The following is a 19557-nucleotide window of genomic DNA, read 5'->3' as shown; positions in this document are numbered from 1 at the left end:
GGCTGTTGGAGAATTTCTTTAAGCATCTGCTTGTTTAAAATTTGTATCTGTTAAATGAAACCTTTAAACACGTGTTGAAAGGGCCTGTAAACTCACAGGTTCTACCCATCTTTTGAGTTTGTACCCTCCTAATAAATTTTTCCATATTTGCTGAGGGCCTTTAAGCAAGACCAAAATGAATGTACAACCTGCTCTACATCCTAATCTTCTCTCCTAGCAAGTTTAGTGGTATAACAGAAAAAGGTAACTTGATGAATGTATAAATCTAAAATGTGGAAAAGGTACTTAGCCTAGATTACATATGCAATGGAACTGATAGTTAAAGGGTAGCTTATGAGTTTCCTAATTTATGCACAAACTGGCATTTTGAAGACACTGTATCAATCTGTCTAGTACAAACTTGGGATTCTATGACTGCCCTTGTGCAGCATTTCTCATTTGTACTACTGAAAATCCAGGTTGATTTCCTGGATGGTTGAAAAGCCAAGGAATTCTATCTCTGCTTAGGCTCAATGATTTATGGATGATATGCTAGCTCTTTTTCTGTCCACCAGCCTAACATCACAGCAGCTTACAGGCTGCAGTGTCACTAAGACAGCTGTTATTACTCTTCTTTAAGCCCAGCAGTTGCACTTGCTCTTGATTCTTTAAAACAGTCAATTGTGACAGTAACTATGATGTATGCTTTCCCTTTGTACAGGAGACAGAATTCTGCAGCACTGTTCATCTATCTGGTTCCCTTGTAGGCTTTTCACCTACTGCTGTAATTTATTTTGCAGAAGAATACCTCTTGAGAGTAAACACAGATATAGGAATATTGTATTGTATTTGTGCACTTGTGTGTGTGCCCAGTTTTCTCTTTATACAGCTTTGCTCTGTGCCTGAGGCTTTGTCCTCTATTTATTGCATATATCTGCCCTCTTCCATCCCACTTCATTCTATAGGTTAGTCTAATCCAGACACTTTTTAATGACACTCCATTATGACACTTTATGACACTGTGTAGATTGCCAAATTAAAAGGTAAAGGTTTCAAAAATCCTTATTGTCAAGGATATTATATTATCCGGGTTTTCCAATATTTCTTACTGTTCTGTTCAAACTCTAAGTATATGTGAGTTAAAACATTTATCTTCTAGACCTTTCCAGCTTTGTTGTGGCATTATTTTTATTGTGACAGTTTGTGAAGAGTGAAAATTGTCACAGTCATATTTTTAACTCTTTTTGTGTTTCTATGAACTGGAAACTCTTGTTATCAGAACCTAGTAATAGAGAATAAAGGTTGATCTTAGTAAGATCAGAATTATTTGATTTGCATTTGCGTGCTTATATGTTCCTCTGCCACCAGATAAAGCAAAACTTTTACAGTAATTTTGCCATTTTAAGGTGTTGAACAAAAACAAAACCTGATTATCACAGTTTGAAAGTATCCAGAGAAAAGAACAGGCTCTGTTCCCTCTCTGTCCTATTCCTGGAGAAGGCATTGCTGATGGAAAGGCAGATTGCCCCTCTCTTCCCTTCTCCTAAGTCCTAAGCAGACCTTGGTAGCAGGACTGCCAATTGCTCAGTAAGTCAGGGTGGAACTGGAAAGTCCTGCATTTCTGTGGCAAATTCTGTTATTGTTTAGATACTATTTCTCTCTCATTCTGAATTTTAGCTTCAATTTCCTCATTTAGTTTTTCAAACTCATGGTGCTTAGCCTTGGCTAACAGGCCAACTCCCACGGAGCTGCTCGCTTACTCCCTTTCCAAGGCAAGACAAAATGAGAAAAAGAAAGCTCATGGGTCAAGACAGGAAGAGCACTTGCTAATTGCTACTGTGAGTGAAACCGATTTGATGTAAGGAAAATTAGCATTAATTTATATTCAATTAAACCAGATGCAGATAGTGAGAAATGAAGACAAACATTAATGTCTCTCCTCGTGCTTCTCCCAGGCTCAAGTGCGCTCTTTCATCCCTGTATCCTTCCCAGCAGTGCAGGGAAGATGGAGGGCACAAGGCTCTATGGTCAGTATGTAATTTTTGCTGCTCTCTCTGCTCCTTCTTTCTTCCATACTTTCCCTCTTCTCCAGCATGATGTCCTCATGGATTGCAGTTCCTTCAGGGAAAGCCCATTTTGTCTGGAAGGACCCTGTCCAAGGGCTGCAATGGGGTGTCTGCTGTGGAACCTGGAGCACCACCTCTTCCTCCTCCTCTGACCTTCATGTTCACACTGGTGTTTCTCACTGGTTTCATCCCTTCTCCTCTGTGCCAGTGGCATCCTTTGCCTTTAATTTGGTACATTTTCTCAGAGTCACCACCACCTTGGCTGCACTGGTTCTTTTGGAAGCAGCTGCATCTGATCATGCTCAGCACAGGGCAGCCCTGGTCTCTCCTCCCAGAGGACACCCTGAACCCCCCTGGACAGCACCTGGGCAGCTGCAGTCCATACAAAGACTTACTCCTCTGCTCTCCTCATAATCTGTTTGATATGCAAGCACACTGGATAGATTAAAAAGTAGAAAGCCTATGTGCAAACAATTTAAATACAAAACCAGAAACACTGAGTTTTCCTTATGGAAGCAAGAATTCATGTCTGTAATGTAAGTGCCAGGCTGTATGTAGGTCCCAACCCCACCACAGCCCCTGGTAAGGTGCTAACTAGGTGGACAGCAGCTGCTTTGCAGCCAAGCTGTGAATTGATTGCTTGGGGATGGAACCTGAGAGAACTGGGATGCTTTCTATCCAGGCTCTCTTGTCAGGTGATGTGGGAGAGATGTCCATGCTGCCCATCCTCTCTTGCCAGGCAGATTATCTTTCTTTTAAAAGCAGGCAACAACTACATAAGTATCTTAGGCTTTCCAGTGCTGAAGAAGAATGTATTTTGACATTTCAGACTTAAGTGCCACTTTTGAAAGGGATTTTTTTGACTTCTGATGTGTGGCATTTTTTAGCTTTTCACCTATTATGTCTAGAACAGCTTATAGTTCTTGAGCCAGTGGGAGAATTTAGGAGCAGAGTAAAATGGTGAGATAACGCAAAGGGAAGAGAAGATAAGAATGCAGTACATGACAGGTCATCTCACCCTAATGGAAGTCTAGACAGAATCATAGCCCTTCTCAGTGTCTGGAAAGTCTGCTAGGTAGACTTCTCTGCTCTCCACAGAAGACATCTCCTTTCTCTCACTGATCTCCTTCCTATGGCCCATGAGCCCTGCTCCAAATTAAGAAGTCACTGCTGTCCTCAATCCCTACACTTTCCATGTTGTTCTTCAACGTTAGCTGAACTGAAAACGTCATTCTGCCTACAAATGATTCCTTCACAGGATACAATTTGACAAAGAAAACATCAGGACATCAGGATGCGTCTCTCATTTAAGAAGTTCTCTTACCTAGGCTACAAATTGTATAGACTTTGAACTTCCTAACAGCCTTCAATTTATAAATTTCGTTTTAGAGATGATGTGGAAAATTTCAGCTTTTTCACATTTGTATATAACAACAAATATTTTTTTTCCAATGACTTCTCTCTTAGAATGTTGTTTTTTTCTTATTTTGTATCACAGTGCCCTGAATATTTTTGCTGAAAACATTTGTGATACACAGCTGAGTTTCAGTCAGCCTTGCCGCTTTTTCATTTTGGTCATGACAAAGTATTAGTTTCCAGTGGAACTGGCCCTGACACTCTCAGGTTTCTTTGTAACCTTCAAAGTGAAAAACCCAACTTTTTCTCATTTGTTTGGGGTGCTTTTACCTCACAAGCAATTCTATATTTTCAAAGTAAATAAATGTTTAGTTACTGCTTTAGTTTTTATCCATATTCTCAGCAGTTTTGTCATAGCATAGAGTTCTACTTTACAGTAAGGCACTCACTCTGACTGTGTTTATAACTCTGTGCTCTTTGCTATTCTCATAGGGAAAACTTTTCTTAGCTTTCCTACAAAATATCACAAAAACATTAATACATTTGGTTTATATGGAGTTTTTCAGCTTGTCAACCTCTAAAAAAATAGTTTGGATGTTTGTAAAGACAGCATGATTCACAGGGAATGGCTCTTAAAGTCCATGAAATTATTTAAATAGCTTAAAGACCTCCTACAGTTCTTGTTTTATTTGTGAACTGTATGATACATTACATTCACTTCAACCAAATTTATGGTGTTGTTTTAGTCAGCAGACACACAGGGCATAAAAAGTAATAACAATTTTTTTCTGTCTAATATGCTTTACATGAAGACATTGCTTTAAATTGTCTACATGTACCTTATTATGATCTGAGCTTTTTAACTCACACTGGAATTACAAATAAAACCAGCAGGGATCATAAGCAGGAAAAAATACCTGTTTTGTGTGTTTGTGAAAATAAAAGCTTTTTCTGATGGTGAAATTTCTTTAGAAGTATGTGTATTTCATTGTAGCTATTCTAATTTCTTTCTTCTATCATTTTTTTTGTATAATCTTCTCTGTGCAATATTTGACTTATAATTCTCCTTTTTGTCTGATTTTTTTCATACCTTAATCTTACTTTAAACATTCTACTGTCTCTAGCTGATGTAAAAGGGCCAAAGAAATGAAGTTATATCTATACCACCTGGGAATCTCCCCAGATATTGTTTCTATTGTTGTCCAATTGTAAAAGCCTAGATTTTTATCTTTTCTCTTTTTATCATAAGTAGTTTCCCTTTCTGCTACATGGATTTAGCATTTATTTTCTTTTTTTTACCTTATTCTCAATATATTTCATATTCTTTAAACTGTACCTTTTAAAAGTCCAATATTTTTGTTGTCCTAGCCTTATGAATATTCTCTTGACTCCCTAAAATTTGATGCTGTTGCCCTACAATCACATTAATCAAATCTTTGCCAGCTTTTGTCTCATTAATCACATATATTTATTTTCTTGGGGACACATCCAAATACATGTCTGGCCTGCTTGATCGCTCAGAAGATTTGAAAAGAAATAGCTCCATTTTACCTCCAGAAATAACTTTCCATGGTCATTTCACAATTTCTATTCCAGTCTATGCCAGGATAATTGAAGTCTTCTTGATTAATGATGTGCCTCTTTAAGAGAAACTGTTACGAGTACAAACTTTTCCAGACCTGTCTCTTTTCACACTGGTTTGCACATTTTTATCTATTTCCTTATAACATAGTTTGTACCTTCTCTGTCATACATTTCTATCCAGACTGCTCCCATTCTGCTAAGCCATTCTGCATGCAGAATATAACTTCTCTGGTCTTAAAGATATATTGTCCTTTACTGCATATACTCTCCTGTTACTATGGTGTTTTCATAAATTCTTAGATTTCTGAGCCAGCTCTCAGTTAACCTACAGTAATTAAGTTATTTTTGTCTAAACACATATGGTTTCAACTCTGCAATCTTCTGTCTTTATATAATCCCAAAGAATTCATGTAAAACAAAGACTTTCTTGGTTCACTTTTCTGAAGAAAGTCTTTGTATCACTTTCACTTCACTATTTTCGACAGTCTGAACTATACTACCTTCATTATGACCTTCTAGAATAATTTGTTCTCCTTTCATTGTAACTTCATGTGAATCATGAAGTTGTTAGCCTGAGGATGTGCATGTACAGGTTGGGATCATTGTAGCTTCAAGGGACTCACCAGCTTGATAATCTTACAGAGCAAGGGCTTGACAGATGATTAGCGTGATCCTTGACTAGAGAGGAGGCATTCAGAATCTGGGATAGAATTCAAGGAACACAGTCTAGATAGAAAAGCAAAACATACTGTTGTGGGAAAGGCAAATGTTAAGTCTTTTTATAGAATAATCATCCAGAATCAATAGTAGTTTTAAATAAACAGAATCAAAAAATAGAGTTATTGAATGGCTTGAGTTGGAAGAGACCTAAAGATTGTCTAGATTCAAATCCCCTACCTTGGATAGGGATACCTTCCAATAGAACAGGCTTCCCAGAGCCCCATGTAACCTAGATTTCCCCTTCCAGGAAGGGGAATAATAATTAGAAACCTTAAAACAAAGTGTATTTTAAGTAAAAGTCTTGGGAATCATTTGTTATTCTTATTTTGTTCTCTAGCTGATGATTGCATCCTACCCCCTCTCTCACCCCCCATACCCTCCCCATTCCTTTAGCCATCTCTTCTTTCAGACAAAAGAAATTAGAGGGAAAAAAAGTACATCATGCCTTTTGTTTTTATCTCGTTTTTTCATCAACCACATTTCTTTTTACAGTTCTTAGCAAAAGTCAGGAATAAAAGTGACATTTCTTACACGAAAAAATAGAATGGTGTGACATAATGCAGATATTAAGGGCATGAGAAGATGTCAAGGAGAATAATAGGTAGAGGGAGAGGGACCAAGTCCAAAACTCATGTGTAGCCTCCTGAGGCTGTTATTTTTAATTGACTGAGCTTTTGGAATAATCAGTTGCTAATAAAATCTAGTATTTCATTACTAAACCTTGCCTTTAATTTGCAATTAATCTGTGAATACCTTTGCCCTTTCTTCAGTAACTGTAGAAAATAGTGGTGAAAACATCATTAAAGTCTGTAGGATCTTTCCCACTCTGAATACCTCTTTACAGCTCCAAACTTTCTCTGCCTTGTGCTATAAATAAATTTGCATACTCTTTCCTTGAAGGCTTCTAGCCTCAGCTCTTAACGAAATAAATAAAGAAACCACTATCCTATTGCCCATGCCCTTTCAAGAGAACACACTGTCTATTAAGATGAGCTATTCCTTCATTGCTGAATGGCTGTATTCACCAGTCCATGAATTTGTAATTTAGTGTGTTTACTGCAGTCCTGGGATGTGTACTGCCTAAAATGTTCACTGGGGACTTTGTCATTTAGCTGTGTCATATTATTATAGTGTGTAATGAAACATAAACACATAATGCATGTAAATAACAAAGTGTCAGCTCCCTGCCAAAATATAAAGGGAATATGAAATGTGCCTTCTGTCACAATCCCAGATAAAACAGCACAGAGAAATTAAAAAGTTAACTTGGAGAAATTATTACTCTTCCTTTTCAGTAAAATACAAGGAAAAGGAGTAGGCTCTTCATTTTGTAATACTTCCCAATCTTAGTTCCCTACTAGGTTTCTAATTCATTCTTTTTATTTTTAATATGGTCCTGGAATAACTCTTTCGGCTGTTAAGTACACACTCCCCTACATATCCATCTTCCTGGCTTCTTTTCTGCATCTGTCCTCTTTCTGTCTCCCTTTGCTGCAATCTTGTCAACAGATATTTGGCATTTTCTTTCTTTTCCACTTGCCCTTAGCTTGCCCTTGGTACTTAGAATGAGCCAGGCTAAAGAAAACCTGGCCGAGATATGTGCATGCACACAGTAGCAATTCATTTCCAGATGAAATTTCAGATCTCAAAACTCTGAGTTTGAGAAACCTTTCACATTCATTTATCCCCACTTGTTTAGTTGTATGTCTTTCTCTCTTTTGTAGCTTGCCTCATATTGCACATGGAAGCTCTCTCCAGTGTTCATAAATGAACATACACAAAACTGTTGTAAAGCACCATTTCATACCCACACACAAAAATTGCAATAATTAAGAGGAGGAATGAAGGTCTATCATTTAATCACTTGGACAAACATACTTAAAAGCCATTATAGAAAACTAAAGCACATGGCAAATATGCTGAAAGAAAGCAGAGCAGAACACAAACACACTTGAAATTATATAAGACATTAGAAACAGCAGTCAACAGTTTTTGAGATAGGGCAGAAAGTGAAACACTCTCTAACAAACACACTCTAACAAGCAGCTCCAGAAGAAATCTAACAAGTATGAAGAATACTAATTAAAAAAAATTGAGAAGAGAGAGAAAAGATGAGACAATTTCCTATTAGCAAGATTTTGTGGGGAAAAAGTAAAAAGGAACAACACTGTCCTTTTTACTGAAAATGATATTTCTTAAAAATACATTTTTGTCTTAAGTTTCTTACTTTATGTTTCAAGCACAGAAGAATGAATACCATATGATATGTTCTAATATTGGTTCAAATTAAAAAAAAAAAAAAACACATTTTCTTCCACTTTGTTTATTCTTTTTGTGGTTGCCAAGAAAATCTGCTTGTGTCTGCTTAAGCTGAGAATCATTTTTTATGTTGTATGTTCAAATACTCATATCAGAGTGGTCATAAACTGTACATACTATTTTCCACATTGGAACATCCTCTTTCCACACCCCCTTAGTCTGGAAGCCTAAAATGTGGTTATGAGAAAAGCAGAGCTTTGACTTCTCCTACATGTTTAGACTGTGCAGGTATTAAAAAGAAAATAAGTCTGAAGCCTAAACCCCAGTCATAAAATCCTGCACTGACTTACTGGTTTTAGAAATTATGTGCCATGTAAAATACTTGCTGTCCAGGCAGATGCTAATTATTTGAATAACAGTTTCTGTTCTTTGGTCTCCTCAGTCATGCATCTGTTCACAAAGGAAACTAAAACAAAAAATAAGCAAACCCAGATTTCATACATGGAAAAACTGAAACTAATGCCAGCCCAACTTTACTCAGGTGTAAAATAATCTTTTCCTCATAGCATAATCCCAGTAGAAAAGAGCGAAAAAAGAGAGGAAAAAAAACCCAACCTCCAAGAAAAATTAAGCAAATAAATTCAAGAATCTTACCACAGAAAATTGTTGATCCAAAGAGATCAAATTCATTGACAATAATCTGCTCAGCTCTCATCAGAATGACAGTACATCTTTTATGAATTGGATGAATTTCCTAACATGATGAAGTGCCTCAAAAACATTCTGAACAACTGAATAATCTTAGTCTAGATGTATTTGTATCTGCCCATTTTCTTCTTTCCTGCTTTGATATTTTATCTACTTTTAGTCAAACAAATTAAATCTCTCCAGTAGTATATTCTGATCAATAATACGTCTAATGAATTAAATCTTTCTATTCATAGATCATTTGGAGGAATAGGAGAAAAAACTGCACTTTGTTTAATATAAAATATAGCCAGACATATATATCCATATATTTTTTAATTTTATTTTTTAAGCATATTTCTAATCTCAAAAAGCATTTAACAAGCATCCTGGTTAAGTTAGGGATGCAACCCAACATCTATTATATAGGCTGATAGCAAACAGAACATGTCCCAGCAAAGTGTTTTAAAGCATAGGAAATATCATTTAATAGCAACCCTGACACTGCAACAATTACCCAGTCACCATTCAGCCTGGTGAAATCACGTAAGTCAAATGGAGATAAGAACTCAGAATTAAATATGGGCTATCTTTTATTTTCATAGATTTTCATATGTTTATCATCTACTTTTGAGGACTTAGCTGGTTAAACTTTTTACTGGAAGCAATTTGAAAGCTGACCTTTGCCTTTGAACTGTTTGTGAGATTTGTAACTGTAGTATCACACTGAAATGTTGCCTCAGAAGCTTTCAGGCAGGAACAGTTCAGCATATGGATTGCTCTCAGGTTTAGCTGTCTCTTGTGGTCATGAACTCCAGTTATTCCAGCATGCAGCAGGTCACCTGCAAAATGTAGGTCTCTTCCTCCCTCTCTCTTCATCAGTAGCTGAGTCTGAAGAAGGGAGAGACTTCGGTTCTCTCTGGGAAGATGTTGAACGGCTGGAAGAGAACAAGCCAGAAGGATTCTGGGAACTGGCACTCTCACTTTTTCCAAACTGGGTGGATAAATACAGCACTGCTCATCCTTGATGGCACCAGCATTTTACAAGGGACTTACACGAATCCCATCCTTGTAGCAGCAAGCACAAGTTCCTCTCACTGGTGTCTGTCCTAAGTGCTCTGCTCGGGCTGAAAGACAAACGATTTCATGCGCTTACTTCAGCAGCTGGCTGTTGCAGTTCAGTGGAGTGAAGAAATAAAGACCACAAACACAACCTTGTGATGCTAGGCCAACCAGCAGATGCTCAGAGTGTCCTTGGTAAGTTTTAAAAGTCACCAGGGGATCATAAAGGAGATATCCCCTGAGGATCCAAGGTGGAGCAGTTTCTACTGGGGACTCGGCTATGATATGGCATCACCTTCATTTTCAGATGATTACACAGTGTTTACCAACAGATTCTCATGATTTTGGGGCTGTGAAGATGCAAGGGTATGAATCTCCACAAATATACAGGTTTTATTTCAGAGAGGGTCTACATGAGGGAAAAGAAATTGGGTAACAGGAGTGACAGGCTGGAGTCTAAAAGCCAACAATTTTCTGGCAGTATAAAAGGGGTGGAATTCAGGGAGTGGAACTAGAGACACCCCTGAGAGACCCTCTGGAACACAAAGGAAAAATAGGGTTAGTCCAGGCAGAAACAAGGCATGATCACTTTGTCTGCAGGCAGTCAGGCAGGCATCCCACTGTGCCCAGAATAGAAAAGTGACAATTTGCAATAAAAAAATATGCTACCATCTTCCCTAACAAATTTTTTCACTTAATTTATCCTTCTGTGAGGTCTACCACAGGCTTGGAAAACAGTAGCCTTGATAATACTTGTGATTGTTCTTGAACAAGCAGAAAGAGAAAAAAATGAAGCACTTCGTCCATGTCTTTGTCTGCAGCATTTTTGAGTGGTTTGGTTTTTTCTTTTCCCTCTTACACTTGGTTACTCACAGTTGATTTAATCTATTATGGGGCAAAGGCAATTTCAGTTACTTCACAATTACAGTTTCAAATTGCTTCTTTTTATATACCCAATATTCATGTTTGTTTCCCTGAAGAACATTTCTTCCATGAGAGGAGTCCACTACTCTTATTAAAGCAAAATTCTTTTCCATATAAGTGGAAAAATAAATTTGAGCAAAAGATTCTGTAATTGAGATTAAAATTCTGTTTAATAAGTAGAGTTTTGATCGATAATTCCAGTCACTCTGTGAATATTCACTGAAAGTGAATATAAAAAAGGGTCGTGGACTCCTCTGTATTGATTCACATACAGGTAGATGCATATTGACATTAAAAATATTTACAATACATATCCAGATTTCTGCATTTGTGGGTCTGGAGCAGAACAGATTTATTTACACCACAAAAAATAAAGTGTCCTTCCATGGTACACATATCTCAATGAATGAAGTGTTCAAAGTTGTGGCAAATGGAGCTTCAAAACCATGCTGTTAAAAAATATGTCTTAAAATACAGTACTGACAAACACAATCTAAAGCAAAGTCTGATAACCTGCCACTTCACTTCAAACTGTCCTCATAATGAGCTTTGAAATATAATCAATAGTATTGATTTGGAGGTGATTTTCATAGTTAAATGCAAGTTGGAGGGGGAAAAATTGTCTGTGATTTTCCAGTTAGTTTTGCTATGAATATGTTCATATTTTCTAGCTTCAATCTAATAAAAATTCCTAACACACACCATTATTTGCTGGTTGAAAGTAATAGGCAAAAAAAAAAAAAAAATACTAGGTGATAATAAATTTTCTGCTCTCCCATAGTCCACAACCTGTATTAAAACTCCTCAATGTCTGATATTTGCAATAAAGCCCTGAATAAGCATTTTCAGTCCTCAAAGAAATATAGACTGAATTAGGTTCAAGACAAATAACGAGTAAAAGCATTGTTTTGCTTTATCTAAGCCAGGTCTGGCTGTTCTGAAGCCTGCACTCTATTTTTCTCTTGGGAATAGATTCTCACAGCCCTTTTTATTCTCTCCTGCTGGGTATAACTGCCTGTGTGCAATCTGAAGGAAGAAAATGCACTGCAGAAAGGAAGAGTTTCCCAGATGCACTGGAAATTCCACCCTCAGGCTCAGGGCTAAAATGTCAGCTACTGATCTGCTGCCTCTGAAACATTTTTTCCTGTAATTATCCCACCTATTTCTGATTTAAAAATTCCGGGCCACAATGCATACAACACATCAAAAAATGTTGCAACTGCAGATCTAGGAAAAATGTGAAAAGCAGCTTCTACCTGCTGAACTAGAAAACTGAATAATGGGATGAGCTGTATTCTCATTTCTCCTTGATCCACCTCAGGGTTGCCTGGCTAGGGGAGGAAGGATAATTAAAATGTACCATCATGGAGGGCAAGAAGACAGGAAACAGGGGTGAGCTACAGCTGCCTCCTTCACTGGTGATGGGACATTGCCACAGTGCACATTCTTTGTAGGGCAAATTATAAATTAATAACTCCTTCTTCAGTGATCCACTAAAACTATTTGATATTTCTTTCTTTCACTGTGTCTCTAAGCAAATATATAGTGGTTGATAAAAGCAAAATTTCTGCTTTGCTCTAATCATTTAGGAATAGACCTCGGGCTGACAGAAACATTAGTTTGAAGGTGATTTCTTTTTCTGTGGCTTCAGGAAAAAAAAAACACCACAATTCCAATCACCTTATATTCTATTCCTGTAAAGAAATTATGGTAAGAGAAGCAGAGTTATCAAAAGACTATGTCTGGAGAAGTCCTCCACTCGCAATGGATGCCTACATCTGCTGGGTTTTGTAAACAAAAAACAAAAATAAAAATAGTTGCTTTGGAAACCCAGTTATAAAAACACTTCTGTTCTCTGTCATCTATTTTGGCTTGTCTGGGATTTGTTTTGTTTTTAATTCAGTAGCTCCTGACTACATATCCCCACCTGTAGTTCTAATCAGTGGTTACAAATATTGCAATTAGCTACTGTGGAAATTATTATGTTGTCACAAACAGAGGATTAGAACTTCATATGAGAAAAAATCATCAAGAACAGATGAATGCCTGAGAAAAAAAATTAAGATCTGGGTCTCATGCTAAGATTCTTAATAACAAAATAGAAAATGAATAGTAACAAAGAGGAAGCCAGAAAAGTATTACTGCTTGCCTTTAATGCAATTTCCCCCCAAAGGTTATTAAAATCCATTGATTGTGAAATGTCTGTTCTCAGGCAAAGATTTAAACTGATTAAAATGCACAGTGTATTGGGGATTAAACCTTTATCCCATGACAAAGTTCCTCTCAATGGAAACATAAATGACTGGATTCTGAAATTCTAAGAAAAGGATTTACTTTGCAAAGGAAAACTGTTTAATTTTATCTACAACAATGCAAGAAATAAGGGACCAGTCCCGCTCTCACTTACAGTTCTTGGCCAGAAGCAATGTAAAAACTACTCTTCCCTAAAAGCTGTGATTTCCACATTTTTCTAGATTCAAACCCTGCTTTTGTAGAGCTGACAGACCTACATATTGGTGCAAATGGCTTCATCCTGTCATGTACTCAGGAAACAGCTCCAGCCTATCCCTGGTATCATGAGCACTACCTGCACTATCGATTCTGAAGAAAAAAATTCTCCTCTCAAAGATAAATTTGAGTGATTCCTAAAAAGAACTGTGATAGTGTTTACAGTTAGAAATCATTCTGATTATATGAAATACATTTTCTGAAAGTATTCATTTTCAAGATGACCCATTCTTTTATTTGGGTCAATGCAACTCCAATAGCACACTAGCAAAATTACAAGAAATTCAGTTGGTTTTGTTGTTTAATGCATGCCAGAGAAGCAAAGATGATTGTTATCCCTGGCAGACACTTAACAGCAAAATAGCTGGTTCAATACAGCATTCTGCATCCTGAGATGCAAAGATCATATTGTGTGAGCCTCACCTTGATAATAGTTCTCATTATTTCCTTTCAGGTCCCCCACTTGTTGTTAATTCTAGACCTGAGTGTACACATTTTTGTCTCAGATCAGATAAGGCATTTTTATCAGATCACAGACAATAGGTGCTTCTAGTATCTTGATCTATTACATTTTTGTCAAATGCTGTATAGAAGACCCCTGCTTCTTTGGAAAGCATGTTCATCCAATGCTGATAATCCTTAGAGTACAAAGCTTAAAATATATTTAAAAGAAATTCAGATATCGTCTTGAAAAAGGCAAAGTCTCCAATGTATTGGAGCACAGTGGCATTTTATATTTCTTAATAAATAGGCAACAGTTTTCACTGTGTTGTATTAGTCCAAACCAGTACACACTTTGGAGAGATTCTCAACTACATTTTTTTATTATTTTATTGAGTTTCATCTCTCTTCTACCAGGTCTTTCAGATATGTTTGACTCAGTGTCTGTTCCCTCATCCCTTTTAGACTCTGGGTGGGCATGCTTTTAATATAAGAGCATATTAATTATTTCTGATACTCTTCAAATTTTGTTTTCTACTATGTTATTTAAATGTGCATCTAATTTACACATCCATTTAATAGAAATAGACACATATAATAAAGAGAAAGATTAATTTGTTTAATCATATCTGTGCTTTTCTCCTGCCAGTCCTGAATGGATGAGTCTAGTAGCACTTTCTTTACTGCCTGCTAGTGCTCAACTTACAATGAATGAATGCCTCATTGCAACCTTTTTATCTTTTGTGGAAGCATTGCCCATTCTGCTATGTGAACTCACCTCATTCCACTAGGTCTTTGAGCATATTGCACATACTCTATCATTGCTTAGATATTCCTTTCACCATATCTTAGCACCTCCTCCCACCTTTCCAGATTGCAGATCTGATTTTTCAGCCTCAGTTCCACACTCAAGGCTTGTATTTTCCTATATCAGTTTAAAAAAAAATCCTTTTCATGCATTTAATGTCCCCATGGAATGATAGAATGCAGGAAACTTCAAATATTCCTAGCAGTTTTACAGTCAATCTATTCTACATGAGTTAAGTGGAAGCTATTAAACACATCAAGAGCTTCAGAGCTATCTATTGTTAGAAAGAAGACTATCTTTCTGAAACTGTGCCTTTTCCTGACATCCCTTGCTAGCAAAGGCAGAGTGAAGTGCTGTTTAAAACTCTTTTATTTCCAGGGAGTTTCAACTCTCATGCTGCTTTTAACTGCCTGTTTTTCCGCTGTAGGTCCTTTCTTTGTTGCTCCTTTTCCTCTGTTATCATGCAAAATCCATTGATCATTCAATGTTTCAGGGCTGTTTTGCACCATAGGTGCTTCTTCCTGCCTGTGCTCAAAGCAGCCTGGTAAGCCTGGACAACCCAGGCAGAGCCTAAGGTGTGACTTCATTCCAAAAGCATGTCAAAACCATAAGAGCCATCTTTGGTCTGACCAGGTCCTGTATCCATCTCTCAGAGAGAACAAAACGAAGTTTCTGACAAAAGTGTAAGAACAAAGTTACCACATACTTTCCCTTAAAGTATCCCCTTTGCCTCCAAATTTTTTGCAGTTCAAGTAATTCCTGATCATGTATACATTTAGAAATGTCATAAAGATTTATTTTCCATGACTTTCACCAAATTTTTCTGGGATCTTTGTAAGCTTAAATAATTACAGCACATTCTGGCAAGGAGTACCACAACGAAACTGTTACAGACCGTTCAACTCACCTACATTCTGGCTACTTTTGACCCCTTCCTCTCCTGGTCTCCAGTAAAGAAAGATGCAGAAAACAATCATTTCCAGTCCCTAGCTACCCAAATCTGCTTATACCATGCCTACTCATCTTTTTTTTTCCAAATAGAAGGCTTGTATTTTGTTTACTTGTTTCTCACACGGATGTTGATCTTTGATAATGCTTGTTGCCTTTCCTCAGACTATTTTCAGCTACTTACTCTCTGAGATGGAGAGGACCAGAACTGCACAACTACCACTGTGACCAGTGGCTGTTCCACTGGGTCACTCCTTGAATTTCTGTTTCCACTTAGGCTAGAAAATGCTCCCAAGGCACCCAGTTCTGACTCTGTCAGAACTGGCCAGCTCATATAGGCACAGTCTCAAACAACACAAATATTGTGTGCTCAGTGCTGGCTTTAGATTAGCAGCACAATTCTGCTGCCTAAAACCTGCATAAGAAATTTCAGGAAGAAGATAATCAAAGCAAAGAGATTTTAAATTTGGAGTGTTAAGAGCATTACCCTACACCTGGCAATTATTCTTCTCCTTTTTGCAAGCTTTTACATGCACAGTTGTAGTAAACAGAGAACCTTCAAGCCTGGACAGAAAAAGGAACAACACTAGCAACATCCGTAGAGGACACACTGCAACCTCTCTCAGTAATATGTATTTGTCCAGAGTTCAGGTTTGGATAGGACTCTCCATACTGTACTAATGTGCTGAGATCACCCAAAAATAAAGTGCCTTTGCAGTGGCAGTTCCAGTCTTCTGCCTTTGCCTCTCTATTTTTTAGTGTTTTCACTTGTTTTCTTCTTGTATCTCAGGTATTTTTGCTGCTTCTTTAAAAATTATTAAGGCTTCTACAGTGTGAAACAATTTTGGGTTTGTGGGGATCTTTTTCTGATAAGTCAGATAGATAGCAGTGAGCTCCATGAAGGACTCAATAATCTCTCTGCTATTATATTTATAATAATAAATATTTTTATGCTATATTAGTCTCCTCTTAGAAAGCCATTGCAAAAAGCAAAGACTCCTGTTTAAATAAGACTCTAATGCTGTCAGTCATTCAAAGATAAATAGTCAATATTTATTGCAATGTTCAGCAGCAACACTAAGTTATAACTAGAGCTATAACATGACACAGGAAGCCATCTGAATCTATTGTCAACCAAAGATTTGGATAATAGAATATTACTGTAATTGCTGGTCTTTTTGTTTTAAAATATCAATTTTATTTAGCAAGTTGGCTTGGCCTCCTTTTATTGATGACTATATGATGTTAAAATTAAGTTAATTTTCCTTTTTGCATTTTTCTAAAAAAGTCAACAAACTGAACAAACCTACCACTTCACTATTAACAGAAAATTCCAAAATTAATCTGCTGATTTTGGCTGGAGTAGAGTTCGTTTTCCTCCAAGTGGCTAGTGTGGGGCTATGTTTTGGATTTGTCCTGAATACAGGGTTGATAATACAGAGATGTCTTTGTTATTGCTGAGCAGGGCTCACACAGAGCCAAGGCCTTTTCTGCTTTTCATACGGCCATGCTGGTGACAAAGTTGGGAGACTGGGAGGAGGCACAGCTGGGGCTGGTGACCCAAACCAGCCAAAGGGATATTTCAGACCCTATGATATCATGCTCAGTATAAAAAGTGGGGAAAGAAGGAGAAATTTGAGGATGTTTTGTATGACAGGTTTTGCCTTTCCAAGTCACCATTACATGTGATGGGGCCCTGCTGTCCCAGAGGTGGCTGAACACCTACCTGCCCATGGGAAGTGATGAATTAATTCCTTCTTTTGCTTTGCTTGTGTGCTCAACTTTTGTTTTCTCGATTGAACTGTGTCTATTTCACCATGGGTTTTCCAGCTTTTACCCTCCTAATTCTATCTCTGATCCTCCTGGTGGAGAAGTGAGCAAGTGGCTGCTGGTTGCTGGCCAGGGTGTAGCCACAACAATTTGTATCATATCATGCTTGTAGAGTCATAATGCTTCAAGCATGCATCAGAAAGATATGCTTTCGTAGATCCTTTAAATTTCTTTTAGGGTCTGTTGAGGTATCATCTTCTTCATCTTCAGGTTGCTGCAGGATTCTCTTTGACAAAGACTTTTAATTGTGATAGAGCCCTTGAAATTATATATGCTCTCTCTTACCTCTTTTTTTGGCATGTCCTGACCTTCCATATCTGAAACTACCCCTAGAAGTGCATTCTATAGAACCTTTCTCAGAGCTTCCAAAGTATGTTATAAATATTAAATCATAAGCTAATTCCAGACACTTGAAGAAACTGAAAAGTATTTATGAGCAATTCTGTCTCCCAAACTCCACTGCATAAATCAGAAAACCAATATAATGTAGCAGACACCACATGAGAAGAGTTTCAAACAGGGACTAAGGCGTTCTGCCTCTGAATATAGCTGCAGGAAGAATGTAAATCAACAGTACATTAAAAATTGTATTTTCCCTGATGTAGGGTCCTTATGAGATCTTGGGTGATTAAGCAACTTGAGTTGGAGCCTTTAGTCCAGAAGTCAGTGCTTGTTACAGATATATCAGGTGACAGGCTCAGTGTTGAACAAAGACAGTGGAAACTGCACAGCAGACAGCACAGTCACTAACAGTGTTTTGGGTTTCCTTGGAGTTTGCCAGTCAAGCACTCAACCTGCCTACCAGAGCATGTAAAATCTAGAGAGATCAGAGCATGAGATGGTATTGCTGGAGGCTATAAAAAGCAGGCTGTATTTTTGTCGTGCCTTTGAAAGGGTTATCAAAATGCAGGTTTGTCACAAACATTGTCCTGCAGCTTGTGGCTATCAAATACAAAATCTGGAAATACAGCTGGGATTGCAGCTTTCTATCATCAAACTATTGATTTCTCTTCTATATTTTTTAAAAAGCGCACAGAGAGGTTCAACATATGTCCCTGTTATAAATATGTCATTTCTGTACAATTTTTGAAATTCTTTATAATTCTGGATTTGAATTTAAGGAGAAAAAATGTATATAGAAGGCTACTTACAACCCACTGTCAGGGCCACTATCACACACTATCTTCCTAGTGGCAGAGCCCACACAGCATCTTTCTTTCCTGCCATTAATTAATGCCATTAATACCCTCATTCCCTGATGCAACATTTGGAGCAGGCTGACACCAAGACACACTTTGCTGTCTCTGAACTTTCCTCTTTTTTGAGATCTGTCATGTAATATTAGAAAAAAAACAAATTGAGAGATAAAGAGCTTAATGGGTCAAACTTCCTTAAGCCCACTACAAGGAAAGAAAATGTTTTTACTTAAAAAATGAAAGAAGAACAGCAGTGTTCCTTTGATACCATTCTGCCTTCCATCTGATCACTGTCCATGGGAGGTGGGGAAGCTAAGCACTGCATGAACCTGCATCTCACTCCTCTCTTAGCGTTTTCAAACTTAATCCACAATATCTTTTGGCCAGTTCTTAAAAAAACCTTCAAGAAATTTTGTATTGATTTGGATTCAAAAATCATTAGAATAGGGGGACTAAAAGCCTACCTTTTCTATCTATAGCAAGCTCTTTTGCACAATCTCAATGCATTTTGAAGAAATAACAGCTATGAAAATGGTTGTGTTATAAAAACAGAAGAGCCACTGTATAACAGCCTGAGAATTTTACGGTTTATTAAGATAGCATTTGAAACAGCTCTCTTTACATGAAGATCTTCTTACCTTTCCTACATGTGACTGAGAATTAGGTTTGATACAGTTTCTTTTGTGCTGTATGCTGCTGAAATCATCACACGCTCACTGCCACTATCTCTTAATTACAAGGAACAGTTTCAGTATGTCACAATAAGCATGTAAAAATTGAGGTGGCTTCCCAAAATATTTAATTTCTTTAATGTTCCAACTGGCCAAGTAATTTTGACAGAATGGGTTTTCTCCTAAAGCTTCTTACATTTCTTAACTAAGCCTTAACTGGAAAGTGGTGTGAAATCCTGATTGTTTTATTATATACATACCCACTTCCTTGTATAAAGGAGTTCCGAGATGCTTAAATAAAATTAAATACAGAGTAGAGTAGAGTACAGAGAAATCATTAGTTACAGGGGTAAGGATGGAGAAGTAGTGATGCTTTATCCTGAAGAAAGTGCTCAGCATGATAAAAATAAGCATTTACCATTTTGATGAAATATTAAGGACATTATTAGGAAGGCTTATTATTCACCTGTTAAAAAAAGCAACACTTTAAGTTCATGACACAGAACATAAACAAAGAA

The sequence above is a fragment of the Melozone crissalis genome, unplaced genomic scaffold (genome assembly GCF_028551555.1).
Source record: "Melozone crissalis strain CALT ecotype California unplaced genomic scaffold, PUWL_Pcris_2 ptg000042l_1, whole genome shotgun sequence".
Classification (NCBI taxonomy): domain Eukaryota; kingdom Metazoa; phylum Chordata; class Aves; order Passeriformes; family Passerellidae; genus Melozone; species Melozone crissalis.
The sequence above is the reverse complement of the archived record's forward strand: the minus strand, read 5'-3'. Positions refer to the sequence as shown.